At 38.2% G+C, this 18,036-nt stretch overlaps 1 protein-coding gene across 1 annotated transcript in view; it reads left to right on the top strand.

Moving 5' to 3' along the window:
- Nucleotides 1-3,553: 3,553 nt before the first annotated feature.
- The window catches only part of LOC127449948 (KN motif and ankyrin repeat domain-containing protein 2-like), a 43,005-nt gene continuing 28,522 nt past the window's right edge, over nucleotides 3,554-18,036 (top strand). Inside the window, exon 1 of the mRNA XM_051713590.1 lies at nucleotides 3,554-3,598. The gene's annotated coding sequence lies outside the window, so the exon portion shown is untranslated. The remainder of the gene's footprint in view (nucleotides 3,599-18,036) is intronic.

The following is an 18,036-nucleotide window of genomic DNA, read 5'->3' as shown; positions in this document are numbered from 1 at the left end:
AGGGGAAGCATATATAAGGAGAAAAACAGAGGCCCTAAAACTGATCCCTGTGGCACTCCATACTTAACTTTTGTTTAATTTGACAATTCCTCGTTTACATAGACAAAGTGGTAGCGTTCTGCTAAATAGGACCTAAACCATTCTAATGCAAGTCCACAAATGGCAACATAATTCTCATGCCTATTCAAGAGAATGTCGTGATCTATGGTGTCAAAGGCAGTACTAAGATCTAAAAGTACTAGAAGAGAAATGCAGCCGCGATCAGATGATAGGAGCAAGTAATTTGCAACTCTGAAAAGTGCAGTCTCTGTACTGTGATGGGGCCTAAATCCTGACTGAAATTGTTCATATATACTGTTTCTCTGTAGAAATGAACATAGTTGGGAGGACACTACCTTTTCTAGTATTTTCTGACATAAATGGGAGATTTGAAATCAGTCTATAATTAGCCAATTCTCTAGGATCAAGCTGTGGCTCCTTAATAAGCGGTTTAATAACTGCCATTTTAAAGTTTCTTGGGACATGTCCTAAGGATAGCAAGGAGTTAATAATATTAAGAAGAGGTTCTGAGATTACAGGGAATACATCTTTTAAGAGCTTAGTTGGTATTGAATCTAACATACATGTTGTGGCTTTTGATGTTTTGATAAGTTTTGTTAGCTCTTCATGACCTATGACAGTGAAGGATTGAAGCTGCTCATGAGGAAAATTATGAGACACTGTTTTCTGAGGTGCTTCAATTTTATCAGTAAAGAAATTCATGAAGTCATAACTATTGTGCTGCAATGGAATATCTGGATCAGTTGAGGCTTTATTCCTAACCAATTTAGCCACAGTACTGAATAAACACCTAGGATTGTTGTGGTTATTTTCTATGAGTTTGCTGAAATATGCTGACCTGGCAGCTTTTAGTGACTGTCTGTAGCTACAGACACTATCTTTCCATGCACCACGAAATATCTGTATTTTGTATTCTTCCACTTGTGCTCCATTTTACAAGCTGTTCTCTTGAGAGCATGAGTGTGATCATTGTACCATGGTGCAGGGCTTTTTTCCTGAATTTTCTTTAATCGAAGGGGGGCAACACTATCAAGAGTGCTAGAGATGACTGTATTTAAATTTTCTGTTATTACATGAAGTTCTTCTAGACTTTGTGGCTTACAGAGTATATGAGATAGATCTGGAAGATTATTAGTGAAGCTATCTTTAGTGGTCAAAAGAATAGTTCTACCTGAATGATAGCGTTGTGTAGATTGAATAACATTAGCTGATCACAGCATGCAAGAGATGAGGTAATGATCTGAGATGTCATCGGTCTGCGGCAGAATTTCTGTAGTATCAACACCATTTGACAGAATTAAATCTAGCGTATGATTATGGTGATGAGTTGGTCCTGTCACATTTTGTCTGACTCCAAGAGAGTTGATAATATCGCTAAATGCTAATCCCATTGTGTCATTTTCATTATCTGTGTTAATGTTGAAGTCACCAACAATTAAAGCTCTATCTATATTAACTACTAGATCTGATAGAAAATCTGCAAATTCACCAAGGAAATCAGAAAACGGCCCAGGTGATCTATATACTGTAGCAAGGGCAAAAGTTAAAAATAAAAATAATTTTTTTTATTTGTATCTGATGGTGTCACATTAAGCATTATTAGTTCAAAAGACTTAAACTTATATCCTGTCCTCTGAGTAACACCAAAAACTTCACTGTAAATTGTAGCAACACCTCCTCCTCGACCCTTCAGATGAGGCTCATGTTTATAACAATAACCTGGAGGAGTAGATTAATTTAAAATAATGTATTCATCCGGTTAAGCCAGGTTTCAGTCACACAGAGCACATCCAAACTATGATCTGTAATAATTTCATTTACAATTAGTGTTTTGGTAGAAAGAGATCTAATGTTTAGTAGCCCTACCTTTATATGATGTGCATCACTGAGTGGGGAGAATCGATTGGAATCCCTAACAGGAACGGGAGTGTGGTGTCACTTTGCTGAGCAAGCATGCCATGTCACCCAAACGCCCTGCTGCAGGGGCTCTACAGCTGGAACCAAAGTGTGTGTGTGTGTGTGTGTGTGTGTGTGTGTTGCTCTCTGTACTACCTGCATCTAAAACAGTACCTACCGGCTTCTCTTTCTCACTGACCTTCACTAGTGTTCGGATGCGGGTCTCTAACTCATTAACTCTTCTCCGTCAGCCTGACTAATTCCTTACATATATCACATGTAAATCCCTCACTGCTGATGGAAGAAACTATAGTAAACATGTGGCATGTAATGCAGGAAACAATAACATGAGCGCATGCCATGACTTACCGCAATTGTTTGTTTGTTGTTGGTTGTTCCTGAGTGCCGAGTGTTTGAGATCGATGTGAATCCCTCACGCAATTGTTTGTTGTTATGGTTGTTCTTTTTTCTTTTTTTTTTATCCCGTTTTCCAATTCCAATTTTGGAATGCCCAATTCCCACTACTTCCTAGGACCTCATGGTGGCGTGGTTACTCACCTCAATCCGGGTGGTGGAGGACAGTCTCAGCGATCCACGCACAACTTACCACGTGCCCCATTGAAAGCGAGAACCACTTAATCACGACCACGAGGAGGTTGTGACTCTACCCTCCCTAACAACCAGGCCAATTTGGTTGCATAGGAGACCTGGCTGGAGTCACTCAGCAGTTATGGTTGTTCTTGATAAGCGGTGCTTTGAGATCAATGCAATAATCCGTGTAACACAGAGGAGAAAACGGGCATGCACAGTAAAATGCACGCAGTTTAATTGCGATTAAAAATAGAAAGCGAATGCACGTGAAAAAATGCACGCAGTTGTATCGCATTAAGAGAATAATGTGGGGGGAAAAAACAATGCACTGAAAAATGGCAGTGATTTAAGATTAAAAGTTGAAAACGGATAGATAAGAGATGCTAAAAAAGCTAGCAGGCTACAAACACAGACTCGAGCTAGGCGCCAGCAGCAACCATACAATGCAAGTGAAATAAATCCATAAGACTCCAGTGGTTGAATCTACAGTATGTCTTCTGAAGTGGTTTGATAGGTGTGAGTGAGAAACAGATCAATATTTAAATCTTGTTTTTACTATAAATCTCCACTTTCACATTCTTCTTGTTGTGTTTTGGTGATTGGCATTGTTCCTGCATATCGCCACCTACTTGTCAGGGAAGAGAATTTTCAGTACAAAAGGACTTAAATATTGATCTGTTTCACACCCACACCTATCATATCACTTATGATATAGATTTAACCACTGGAGTTTTATGGAATACTTTTATGCTGCCTTTATGTGCTTTTTGGATATTCAAAGTTCTGGCAACCATTCACTTGGATTGTATGGACCTACAGAGCTGAATTTTTCTTCTAAATATCTTAATTTGTTCAACGTAAGAAAAAAAAAAGTCACATACATCTGGGATGGCATGAGAGTGAGTAAATGATGCAAGAATTTTCATTTTTGGGTGAACTATTCCTTTAAGAGCAGAGGGAGGGGGTCGGTTCATGATTTGGCTGCGGTGTTTTTGTCTCGCTGTCAGTGAGACTGCTGGCCTCATCGACTGAGGGACTGGAAGGGAGTAGGTGAGAATACACACATGCTCTATGGTCAACCTTGTGTTTGTTATTTTGTTTTGTTTTTTTTTTTAATGAAAATAACGCATGCAGTTATGCATTAGACATATGTATTGTCGTTTTTGCGTTTGCTTCACGTGGCTGTGATGCTTCAGGCTTTGTGCTGCTCGATTTTACATTGAGTTGCAAAGTAACGGGACCACGATGGGAATTTTACCAATTAAAGCGGACTTATTTCACTCTTGCTTTTATGTGACTTATTTCCAGAGGTAATAATGCATTCGTTTGAAAAGCAATGTTCGTTATTTAATAGCTTATATATGTCTATCATTGCCATTTGGTAATTATTTGGCATTGTTCATGGGAGGCGCGCACAATGCCTTTAATAGCTAGTGTTGCGCAAGTGTGATCCTGAGAGTTCAAATACAGGCGTGTTGAATTTAATTAATTATGAATATCGCCAGCTGTTATTAAAGAAAAGCGAGTTATATTTTAAGGTAAACTGTGTTAATTTGCAGACGCGCGGAAAATTGGCGCGCGCTCTTCTTGGGATAATCCATTCAGGGAAGAAAACACCTTTTAATGTATTTTATCAGTGAGTATTGCTTTTGTAATTATATCATATTTATAAACGGGCTCGGAAATGATGGTGAAATGAGTGCTAATGGCGGGTTGGGTTAAATTCTTCATGAATTAAAACCCCCGTGACTGCTTCGACTCTGGGGAGAGGGTGGGACTGACCGCTGGAATTCTTCATGACTTCCAGATGTTCATCACTTTTGTTGCAGTGGCTTTGAATTAATCGGCTTCGTCCTGCCTTGACTTTGCTGGTCAGAAATTGTTGGGTTTAACACGTGCGCTTGACTGTTTTCTTATAAATTGTGCAAGTTTGTTTGTAATTGTGTTATTGATCATGAAACACCTTCTCAAATATTATAGAGAACGCGTGATAAAAGGAAAGCAGAAAAGAAAGATAAATATTCAGACCCGTTACTGTTTTGGTTATTTTGCTTATTTACTTTCCCCTTTCCTCTTGCTTGAATTTGTGCCTGTTAAACTCAGTTTTAACGTGTTAGTAAACAAGCGCGACTTTTTGTTTTGTTTTGGGGTGGGACTTTTTGTTTATTTTCTCGCCTATCGGTATGTAGGGGACCAAACAGCCAGTGTAGGTGTGTAAAGTGTCAACATTCGCACGTTATCATAGTTCTGACTCTCGTGCGCATCGGTCGCGCTCGGCAGTGGAATGCTTGTCGTTTGGCGCGTGGGGTGAAGTCGTGGAATTCCTTGCGCTGGAATGCGTGGCTATAAACCCCATTTGTACTGTGGGACACACGCTGGGCATCTAAATGTTGTTTGCCAGACTAATATAAATTAAGTTACAGGGCTACGCGAGTCTATATCAAATGCTTTTAATTAGTTTTAATTGTTGATATTTCTCAGCGTGTCACTTAATGACTGACCTCCTCTTAGGATAAACCCAAAGCACAAATGAGACCTCTTTAATAGCCCCATTGTTTAAATAGCCCCAATGAGATTAACTGGAGAGAAAATGGGGACTTCTGCTTAAAGGAATAGTTCACACAAAAATGAAACGTCTCTCATCATTTATTCACCCTCATGCCATCCCAGATGTGTATAACTTACTTTCTTCTGCTGAAAACACAAAAAGATTTTAGAAGAATATCTCAGCACTGTAGGTCCATACAATGCAAGTAAATGGTGACCAGAACTTTGAAGCTTCAAAAAGCATATAAAGGCAGCATAAAAGTAATCCATGTGTCTCCAGTGTCCATGTCTTCAGAAGTGATATGATAGGTGTGGGTGAGAAACAGATCAATATTTAAGTACTTTTTTAATATAAAACGTCCTCCCTGCCCACTAGGTGGCAATATGTGCAAATAATGTGAATCATCAAAAATAAAAGAATGTGAAAGTGGAAGTGGAGATTTATAGTAAAAAAAAAAAAAAGGATTTAAATATCATATCGCTTCTGGAGACATGGATTAAATCACTGGAGTCAAATGGATTACCTTTATTTTGCCTTTATGTGATTTTTGGAGATTTAAATGTTTGGCTACCATTCACTTGCATTGTATGAACCTACAGAGCTGAAATATTCTTCTAAAAATCTTCATTTGTGTTCTGAAGAAGAAAGAAAGTCATACACATCTGGGATGGCATGAGGGTGACTAAATTATGAGACAATTTTCAGTTTTGGGTGAACCATCCCTGTAAGTCTTCTGCTCTTCTGATGTTTCTCTTTTGTCTTCCCTAAAATTAAAATAAAAACCCAGTAATCTCACATGTGTATTTTCTAGAGTAGAGTTTCAGAAGAGATCTCAACAATGCCTCAAACTGTATTCAGATTTAATAAGATTCCAATGAAAATCAAATGAGAATTCTGAGATTTCAATATAAAGATTTCTCATAAAATTCTCCCAAGACCAATTTATGCCATCCACATTAATTGTATAGCTCAGTACTCTTACTGTATGTCAACAGTTATCTCATTTTTATGTCTCCTAAGGTACTTTGGGATAAACATTTGAGAAATGTTGAGTCTACAGTAATATGAATCATAACTGAGAACCATACTAAAGGAACCCAAAAAGATAACTCTCTCATCATTTACTCACCCTTATACCGACTTTCTTCAGTGAAATGCAAACAAAGATATTTTGATAGATGTATGACGTGTTTATGACTATACAATGTAAGTCAATGGGGTTCAACACTTTTAAGCTCCAAAAAGGACATAAAGGCAGCATAAATATGATCCATACGACTCAAGTGTTTAATTCCATGTCTTATGAAGAGATACGATCGGTTTTGGGTAAGAAACAAACTAAAAATTAAGTCTCCTGAGCAATGAAAGAGCAGCCTCTGAGCAATGTGTAACAGTGGGCAGCCTTTCGTCTAAAAAAAATAATTCTCAGCAATTTTATGAATGTCATGTTCACTTTAACTTGTGTTCAGTGAGCATTATTCTGCTTGATAGGCATGTAAATATGCCTTTCATGTTGAAATGTGATGTTCCATGCAGGTTACAAAATGCCAACAATAATTAAGGACACAAAGATTCCCCATCATCCTCCTCTTTCAGCTATAGTTTCAAACTGGTTTAGTTTCAGTGCACATACAGTAGGTGTCTGTTTGATGGACACAATAAACAAGTATAAAATCAATTAATACTCCAAGTCTCATGCTTTTGACATTTGAGGGGGTTGCCATTACTGCATTCCTGCTTGCTGTATTTGCCTTATTTTGCCATTTGGTGGACCAGAATGTAGAGAGTTGTTATCTTCTGCCAATCCCATCTAATCCGGAAATGGCATTAATCTGGAAGAGAGGATGGAAATTTTAGAACAGACACGAATCCCCTGAGTGAAGGTGTGTCTCTTCAGTGTTTGTCTGCTCCATGTGCTGTGCATGTGTTCTGGGGTGTGTGCTGCACATGTAGACTTGAACTGCTCAATGAGCTTATTAGCAAATGCCAGGGGCGGACTGGGAAGAGAAATTGGCCTGGGATTTCAAAATGAAACTGGCCCAAAGTTGTTGGGGTGGGGGTCGCTGTCCTTTTCTGCATATCACTGCTCCCTTCGGCATATCGCAATGCCATTTTGTGGCCCATTCTGCATAACGCGGCGGCCAATTTCAGCTTATCGCAGCCCATTTGGCCCCGTTTCGTGGCTGGCCCACTGGAAAAAGTCCCAGTTCTCCCATTGGCCAGTCCGCCCTTGGCAAAGGCTGTGTCCGAAAACTTGAACACACTGTTCTGGCATGCTTTTAACATAGTCAACTCGTAATAATTCATACGAGATGGCAAAATCGAAAGATATCAACTTGTAGGAAAAGATATGACTTTTATTCCTATTGAGTCCAACCAGTCATCAAACATTTCAAATCGATTCGATACAGCCATCAAATTTTATGTTGCCTCCTATACATCCTTTAAGAAAGGAAACATCAGTGGACAAATTTGGTTACATATTCCATGCTTAGTTATGCAATACAGATGTCTGATATATGTGGATAAACCCTCATCTCGTTCCAAACCTGATGTTTTCTTTTCTTTAGTGATACACTGAAGTAATTTTCCAATTAATATCATGGTTAGGTTTAGGGCTTGTGTAAGGGGTTAAACTTTATGGTTAGCTCTTAGGACAAATCCTAATAACATCGTTTGTTGGTTCACATTGTTTAAATGTTTTTTCATTTTGGTTCGTTCTCATCAGAATATATATATATATATAATTTTTTTTTTTTTTCGTTTCTGGCTCCGGTGATCCACTGCGTCCTTTCTAAATCTAAGAACAGTTAATCACATTCTATTTATCATGACAGTACTGTGTGCTAAGGGTGGGTGAAATACCAGTTGCACTGTTACCAGATCTGGCAAAAGAAACAAGCGACCTGGTCTGGAAGAACAAACCCAAAAATAAGCCATATGCCTCACAAAAATCACAAAGAAAATAATTTTTCAGGTAAAGTAAAAAAGTTATCGGAACAAATTAATAACCTTATTATCTCAATACCAGCATTTAAAAATAAAGTTTTCACCCTGGAACAAATAAATTCGTTCTTGTTTTCAGTTTCGTTCTTAAAATTTATTTGTTTTTCGTTTTCTAGTCCCAGTTGGTTCGTTCATTTTTCTCTATGGGACTAAAAGTCGTACGTATTTGTACGAGGCAACTCGTACAGTTTTGTACAATTTTGCTGTCTTGTACTAATTATTACGACTTGTCATGAGACTGAGTTGTATGCTGTCTTATATGACCGAAATCTGGTCCCTTTGACTATGACATGAACAGGTTTGGCTCAACCATTCACAGATTCAGAGAAAACAGAGTGTGAAAATTGCAGTAACCACAAACTCCAGACTAAAACCTAGGCAAACCAAACATTGAAGCCATTTTAAGTTTCATTCTTGCATTTAGCCTTTGCAGGGCAGTACGCATGGTCATAGTTTTATAGTAACTTTATACTCAGCTCTGTCAGGATATTTTAGAAAGCTTGTATGAGAGTTGCACTTTACTCTGGAAAAGTTTTGGTTTCCACAGGAGAGGGTTGAAACCTGGAAATGGCCACGGCTGTGAATGTTCCCCCGCTGTAGCCATGCAATCTGCTTTCCTTACTTTTTGTTTACATTACCAAGCAGAGTCTGACTAAAGCCTAAAGTCTCCCCTCCACAGCTGCTCTGACCGCAGTGATGCATTGGCTCCCCTTACACACTCGTGACCTTTTCATTGCTGCATGACACTATACTTACAACATGTCTCTTTTGTTTCTCTCTTTGCTCTTCTGAGCGTTTACAGTATATCCCCACTCAGCCACTCTGTGCTGTTCATCACGCTTAAATTCACTCACCCTCAAGCCCGATTGACTTATCTTTCTTCTGTGGGAAACAAAAAGAGATGTAAGGCAGAATGTTAGCCTCAGTCACCATTCACTTTCATTGTATGGAAAAAAGATGCAATGAAAGTGGATGGTGATGACTGAATTTTTATTATTGGGCGAACCATCCCAGTAATCCCCATTTTCTCAGGAATTTGCTTTTAATTCTGTTTTGGAGTGGTAAACTTGGATGTCTGTGGTGATTCCTGTTGCTCAGCTCCACCCCGTAGGCCATTTCCTGTCAGAGGTCAGCACAATGACCAATGGCGTCGCGGTGTGTGTTTGTTCTTCTCCTTCTCCAGTGGTAACATGAGTAGCGAGAGGCCCCTCCCTGGGCCTTGAGCTTTGACTTCAGCCCATACTGTTTCGGTAGATGCCGTCTTTTTCTCCATACCACTCCCTAATGTAAAAAACAGCACCATATGTGCAGGCCATGCTGACTTCAGAGCAGGACAGTTTCCAGCGCTGGTCATAATTTTGTAAGGTCTTGTATGAAACATTTCAACAGCTGAAAATAAGCTGATAGGTCTTTTGCATAGTATGTTACTCAGAAGTACAGTCATTAGCAGAAATGTCCTTAGAAGTACTTGAGGCCCAATTGGTCAACAGACAAAAAAGAACTACATGCATTCATTTACTGTTCTGTACTGTGCCATATAAAGGCAAAATGCAGAAACTATACAAACACTGAGCTTGTTTACATGCACGGTCTTACACCAGTTACTTTATTGGGGGTAAGATCTTGAACGGTTTAAGTATAAACCAATCAAAGATGTTTTGACATCAAAAGCAGAAAATAATCCAGTCATTACAAGGCTCATGTAAACTTGGTTTTCTTGTGTTGTCAGATTTTGTTGATAAATTGATTTTTGCTAGTTATTACCGTATTTGTGTGCATGTGAATGGGCTCAGTTAAACTGAGAAAAATGACAATGAGTTGACTTCAAAAGGACCCCCAATAATGCAGATACTTTAGTCTGCCCTTGTATAACTTCAAAAAAACTCTTATGAACTGCAGTTTGCCTTGGATTTAGTGTGGATTTTGTAGTTAGTATTGCAGTTTTCCCTCTCCGTACAGTTGAGTCAAATTCATCACAGGAAACATCAGGGGTTTTCAAACTGGGGTCCGGGGACCCACATGAGGCCAAAAGGGGGCGGAGAAAATGTTCAGAGAAAAAAAGTGTACATTTTTGACATTATTTGACACTATTCCAGTTTCATTCGGAAATTAATCAGAGTAGATTATTCACCAATATTTTATTGTATTGACAGTAATAGTAAGAGAGAAAAATAGAAATAAAAATAAATTGGCATGTACTTTTTATATATTATGAAAAAAATGGTTGTAATACACTATTTTTGTAAAGTTGCTTTATTAGTTTATTGTATACATTTAAAAATGTATATAGCACTTTTCACAATATACTGTATATAAATATTTTAAATGAAATATGTTTATTATATTATTTTTTCAATTGATTTTATACATTTGGCAGATGCTTTTATCCAGCGTTCAGTGCATTCAAGGTATACATTTTTACACAAAGTATATAGATTTTGTGTATATATACATTTAAATTGAAAATGTTTATCTTGGGTTTATACATCTAACATTACTCCAGCTTTTAATATTATAGTACAGTGACAATATAAAAGCCAATTAGTAAATTTTGCAATTTTACTATTCTCACACACGGGGTCCCTTGCAAAGGGGGTCCTTGGCATCAAAAAGTTTGAAAACCCTAGTCTAAGAGACCTGATTTCAGTTATAACTCAATTTTACACTTGCACAACAGCATACGTTTGCTGTTTTATACATCACTCATTCTCTCTTTTTTGGATATTGATCTGCTATCACTGCAATGGATTTTGACCACCAACAGAGAAGAATTCCATCCTGAATATGTTCTTCTTGCTGTGGGATATTCTTCACTCATCAAATGTCAGATTTTTATTTCCACATTGGATGTATATATTGTAAAGACACTGTATGCAAAATTATATAGTATATATTAGGACCATATACATTATTTCAACCATCAGGAGAAAGTTGAATTCTTAAACTTCCTTAGTTCACAGTCAAGGCACAGTTCCCTCTTTGTCTGTCTGTTTTCTTGAGTGCTCAGAGGAATGCACAGAATATGATCACAATCTTGACGGGCAAGCCCTTTTAATCTGTACAGAGACTGTCACGCTCAGAGCATTACTCACCCCATAGTCCAAAGATTTAACTACATTTTCCTTAAGCCTCATCTTGTCCCGCTCTGCTTATTTTGCAGCATATGGTCAGCAAAATGTAAAGCCAGTGGTATTTGCAATGACTCACACATAGGGTTTTTTCAGTCTAGGGCCTGTTTTGCTGCAAAAGTATTTTTGCGCTAGACGTTTTCCATTTAAATACCACCCTCTGCTGTTTTTGCCTCTCTTTCCTTATAGTTTCTAAACCTACACCCTTTTGTCTCTTTTTGCTCTCCTTCCTGCTAAATTTGCCAGATTTTTGTTTTTTTCTGTTATTGTTTCTCTCTTTGTCTCTCTCCCTTCCTCTCTAATCCCTCCCTTATTTTTAAGTCTCCCCTTCTCCCCTGCTGGGAGGAAGTGACCGACCAGTTTCTGGGTCTTTGGGGAGCTGCAGCTCCCTTTCCTGTAACTCCTTCTGAACTCGGAACTCATACACTGTACATACAGTACACATGCACACACTTGTTTTCAATGGACCATGACCCTCATAACTACCCTCATGTAGTTAAGAGCACAGTATCATCCCCATCTCAGAAGGTCTTGAACATTTGTTGAGTGTTTGCTGGACAAAATATGACCCCATGTAGAGGCTGACCGATATATATCGGTTTTACCGATTAATCAGTGCTTATAGTTACCTTTTGGATCTTATCAGTTATTGACAAATTGACACTCAGAGTTGCTGATAGTTTTTCATGTTCCTCTGTGGCCAAAACCCTTCATCTGGTGAATATATAGGCTACAAAAAGCTTAATTTAGTGAATATTAATACAAATAGAGCATTGTAACAGAGCCAAGACTACATCACCATCACTGTGTATGGACTAATTCATGATTATTAATGTGAAAGAGACACAGACAATATGGCAACTGACAAGCAATCGCTGATGATCTACTATTGATGAATGATGATCTATTGTGGATTAATTACTGCTAATACAGTAATTATTAGCCCATATGAAAATGTTTATAGTGATTTTATTGTAACACATTGTAGATGATTGTAAGTGCATGGCTGAGTTCGGAATTGCATACTATCATACAACTCTATTTCTGCCATATCAGCGCATGTTTGTTTCCCTTGTGGGTTAATGTGAGCTGAAACCACAGACATTTCAAATTAAGAGTCCCCGGTGTATTTCAGGCTAATGTATAATGAAAAGTCTTGCAATTTTTTTTTCTTGTTATTATTGGGATTTTGGTTGCACAAAAACCACGCATCTGGAATTTGACTCATTTTGGATTCTTGTAGCCTCTATGTCTGCGTCTGTCACAGTAAGCAAAAATTAAGAAATTTTGTAACATTCAATTAATCAATTAAAAAAAATATTGGCCTTTTCCACCACCTTAGTTATCGTATCCACTATCGGTTGACCTCTAGGTCCATGTGTAGTTGGAAGGGGACATTTGTGTTTTGGCCCCTTCATTCTGTAGTGTTAGGTCCTGTCTCTGGAGGAGAGTCTATTTTTGGGTGTTAGTAAGAAGTTAGCTATTGTTGTTTTTAATGTGCCTGCTTTGACCTATTCTAATTTTATCACCATCCACATACTTTTTATGCTAAAAATGTTCACAAATTAGAGTATGTGATGTTTAGTGCAGGATATATTCATATAATGTTATACTATGTAATCAAAATAAATGAGATGTCACCTCCATGCTGCATGCTCACTCCTAAAACAATGGTGAATGCATCCACAAATGGGATAGGAACTAGGGCTGGGTGATATGGCTTCAGAAATTATATCTCGATATTTTTCAGCAAATTGACGATATTCAATATATATCGCGATAATTATTTTTTTGCTCTGATTAAAAAAACAAACACTTTTATGCTATATCAGAGGAACCATCATTTTATATAAACAGCCATTGTAGCCATGTAGAATTAATATTTCAAAGGCATTAAATAATAATCTATTTAAAAATGATGAAGGCACGTTTTTCACTTAATTAAAACAAGGGAGAATAAAATGTAATTTCATTGATTTGCACATTTATACTTGTATTTAACATACAGTCATATATGGAAGCTTAATACAAATCTTATTTACCTTCATATATTTTTACTAAAACATTTTTATATATGAATGAACAAGGTGTGCAAAAACGACTTCTCTTAGCCTATTTTTGGAAACCAGATGAATATTGCATCATACTAAATTATTACTGTGGAACCCAGTCAAGTTTATTATTATAATATAATACTGAATTATTATTATTTTCATGATAAGATTTGTTAAATATAAATTAATATATTTCTGTCCTATTTATTTCACCTTCACCAGGAGCTTTTATTATGAAACGAGAAGTGCAATGTTTGTTTGACAGATATGAGTTCCACATCTTGTGAACCACTGTCTCCTTTACTTTTCCCCGTTTGTAGATTTATATAATAACTTTATAGCAGTTACTAATGTTTGGAATTGCACGAATGCTTGAACCTGCAGGCAGGGGCAGACTGGGACTAAAAAGTGGCCCTGGACTTTCTTGCCCAGTGCTGCCCATCAAAACCCAGCTCGCAACACACCACACCATAACACACCGGCTCATTGATTTATATTTCCGTCTCAATTTCTGTTGAAAAATAAATCATATATATTTTTCTCCCAATTTGGAATGCCCAGTTCCCACTACTTGTTCCTGGTGGTGGCGCGGTTACTCACCTCAATCCAGGTGGCGGAGGACAAGTCTCAGTTGCCTCAGCTTCTGAGACAGTCAGTCCGAGCATCTTATCACGTTGCTCGCTGTGCATGACACCGCGGAGACTCACAGCATGTGGAGGCTCATGCTATTCTCCAAGATCCACGCACAACTTACCATGTGCCAAATTGTTAGATGAAGAAAGTGTCACACAGCAGGACACTGATGACAGTGCTTAAAATTTCATGTCAATTAGTCACATAACAATATGTAAATGTTTATTTTTAAAACAAACTTGGCCAGAATATGTACATATATAAATATGTGTCAATAAATAAACATGCCTTTTAAAGTGTAGATCTTTGGAGATATTTTGCAGATTAATTGCTCATATTTTCACTCTGTGAGTTTGTTGCATCTTTATATCTGCAGTGTTTTAATTCCTTCCCCAGATTATTCTTAAGGAAAAGTGAAAAGCCCAATGCTTTGACAAGTGCTGTTTCTGCTATCCTTTAAACAAAGTAAGCCTCAAAGACTCAAATAGCTACAAAGTAATATTTTTCATGACTTATTTTCTGCATTTGTGTCAGGCGTGAGCATTATTTAGCAATCCGCACTTCTGCTCCCAGAAATGCTTTGCGGTATAAATAAATTATGCAAATGACTATGTACTGCTCATAGCTTTACTGTTTGCCAATTTTATTTACACTACTGTTATTGTATTTGTTGTAACTTGCAGTTATTTGTCATTTAGTGATTATTCAAATCAAAGCAAATCCCTTTATTGTCACACAGCCATATACACAAGTGCAACAGTGGGTGAAATTCTTGGGTGCAGTTCCGATCAACATAGCAGTCATGACAGTGATGGGACATATACCAATTTACAATAAACATCAGATTTACACAACACAATTTACATATCTAATATACACAATTACACACAACACAATATACAAATAATAATATACAATGTACAGTATACAATACACACAATATAGAATACACAGTATACAATAAAAATAATATATATAAATGTGCAGTAAGGTTGTATAGTGTTGTATTGACATTCAGGCTGTCGGTTGATAGTCAGTTGCCAGTGTGTTGTTAAGAGAGAATATAATTTATGACAGTCCAGTGTGAGATTAATAAAGTGCAGTGCTGATGTATATTGATCGTGAGAGATCAGGAGTTCAAAAGTCTGATTGTTTGGGGGAAGAAGCTGTCATGAAGTCGGCTGGTCCACATGGTCATGTTGAAGCCCAGGGCAGCTGCCTATATCGCCTGTAGGTACTTGCGTAGTACCAGCCCAAATTACCCAGTGGCCCACCGGAAAAACGGCCGGTGCTCCCTATGGCCAGTCCACCCCTGCCTGCAGTACTTCACAGTGCAGGTGAACTGCGCTAAAAACACGAGCCCATGAGCCCTGCCACCCCCGCGCGTACACCCAGATCAGCGCGTCACCGGTTCATTCTGAAGCACACACAGACCATGTTTATCTGTCTTTAATCGCAGCCTTTGGCAGATAAATAATCACATATGAATATATCACCATTTTGATGTTATTTTGTTCAATTATACAGCCCTGAATGATCGTGAAATTAGTTTACTGATGCACTCTATGAAACTTAATTGCCAAATAAAAGGCTCTTTAAAATAATCGCGATATTCACAGTATTGTTGAATTTGACATCGTCAGCAAAATCGTTGCGATTATATCGTGGGTATTCGATGTATCGCCCAGCCCCAATAGGAACAATACGCTTAACTATTTTATGATTACGGTAAACTTCACTTTTTGTTTTCTAGAAAGAATAGAACTTTCTCAGCAGTGGTTGAACCATTACGTGTGTTTGGCATCTTTCTCTCTTCTCTCTGCTCCTCCCAGCTCTGTATTAGAACCAGCTGTGGAGTTTGGGGCTGAATGAATGGCTCTTTGTGATTTGGCTCCTGTATAAAACTGTTTCTTTCTCCCTCTAGATATTGGCATGATAAAAGCATAGAACAATGTAAACTTATGTTCCCACTATGACATTGTTACGCAGTAAAAACATATTAAGTCACCACAAGGACGGCAGAAATGCATTTTGAATATTGCGCTATAGAAGAATGTGCACTTGACACTTCAGATGGTAGATGGTAAGTTTAGATGGTACCTTAGATGACCAGGGATGGAATTCTGTGCTATTTCTGTGTGAGTTTTTGTGGATAAATTTCTCATCTTGCAGATTTGTAACTCAGAACAAACGCTTAAAGAAGTCTGGTTAGTCAAGTGAGCCCTGGTTTTGATTTGAGTAGGAGGATATATTTGTGAGGGTTTTGGTTGTCATGTCCACCTGGGTCCAGTTGCAACAAACCCCATAATGGGATAGTTCAACCAAAAATAAACAATTCTGTTGTTATTTACCCACCTTAATGTCATTCCAAACCCCTGTGGCTTTCTTCCTTCCATGGAGCACAAAATGAGATGTTTAGAAGAATGTTGGGGACTAACAACCAGTGTTGGGGAGTAGTTAACTAAAAGTAGTGATGCTACTAACTTAACTACATTTTTCAGTAGGGTGACTATGAGCTCCTTTACTCATCCACATTTACATCTGAGAACATTTTATATCTCATTGGAGACATTTGCACACTGGATAGTTATTTTTAATAAAAACTGATAGGCTAATTGCAAGGATTCATACCTGTGAGTGGAAAGATGCCTCAGCAGTGATGATAAAAGCATTTATAAAATCCTCATCCAGTAATAATAAATGACTGGTGTGATTGGCCCATCCTGGCCAGCACTGAGAAAAGTAACAGGTACCACGTGACCATGTTTCGGTAGAGGTCTGAACCTCTGGACAATAATTTCACCTGATTAATGATACTAAAAACCTTAATAACCATTGAAATAAAAACAGACCTAAGATAATTCAAAAAATGCCATTATGTGGTGCCCCCCTGGATGTTGTGCCTCTAGGCACGTGCCAAATTGCCCATAAGGTTAATCTGGCCCTGCTTTTTCAATAATGAGCTAAGTTTTCCAGAGAGTAGTGTCACATTGCATTGCAAACACAGCAATGGTGAAGCAGAAGTAATCAAAAATCTTACCTAAAGCCGGCATCACACTAGCTGATTTTTCCACCGATTTTCAGGTGTGAGCTTCATTTACATAATCGCTGGCCAGTAGGTGAGAGACAGAGTGGGAGGTCATAAATCTCTTGATTGCCGGTACTCCCTGCTGAGTTAATGGTTACAGCAACGGGGAAAAATGATCATCAACATTCAAAAGCTCATGACCAATGAGCTTTTACTGAAGAACTGACAAGACGTCAAGCTGATCTGAACGTTTACATAACACTCTGCTACATATCATCACAAACGCTGATTGTAATCCATAGTGATTCTGTCACCGTTTTTCCTGCGGTTTTCTCCTACACTAAAATGACAAATGAAATCATAAAGCGGAGAAACGACTGTCTGTTTTTATTGAACATCATTTCTTTACTCGCTGAAAGCTGCATATGGACATACACGTTCCAAGACAAGCCTCGATGGGATAAATACACAATCACACACATTCACAAGGTAAAGTTACTAAATGAATCACGTCCTAAGTCACTCTATTACAATTGTTTATGCTCCGACAGTACTCCTGTTGTTATTTCGGAGAGCTCTACGAGAATCAGAGAGAGAGAATTGCGGTGAGTCTGGATGTTTGTCACCCCTCCACCATTCTTAATCGGCAGGTGTGTCATAACTCCAATTGAAGAGAGCGAGATCGCCGCAAAACAGTCTGCATGTGTGACACCCTAGGCCAAAATCGAGTTGTTTGGAGTCTGCTAGTGTTGCGCTGTCATAAACCGTCCTCTCTCTCTCTCTCTCTCTCTCTCTCTCTCTCTCATGTAGTGCTGGGAAAACCAAATTCTTTCTTTTAGGCATTCATGTAAATTAACTGGTTAAAATGAACAATTCCCTCTGTAACAGGGTAAAAAGGAAAGGATGCGGCGAAAACCGGCTTGACAGTATAAATAATAATTTAATGATCAACTTAAAGCAAAAGACATATAACACAAATGCACACAGGGCAGCTGCCTGTAGCTCTCTCTCTCCCGAACTGCCACCTCCGGCAGCCTTTATTCATCTCGTGGATGAGAGGCCCAGGCCCCACCTCCCAGCAGGCCTTCCCCG

The sequence above is a fragment of the Myxocyprinus asiaticus genome, chromosome 13, assembly GCF_019703515.2.
Source record: "Myxocyprinus asiaticus isolate MX2 ecotype Aquarium Trade chromosome 13, UBuf_Myxa_2, whole genome shotgun sequence".
Taxonomy (NCBI): domain Eukaryota; kingdom Metazoa; phylum Chordata; class Actinopteri; order Cypriniformes; family Catostomidae; genus Myxocyprinus; species Myxocyprinus asiaticus.
This window is presented reverse-complemented; position numbering and strand designations above follow the sequence as displayed.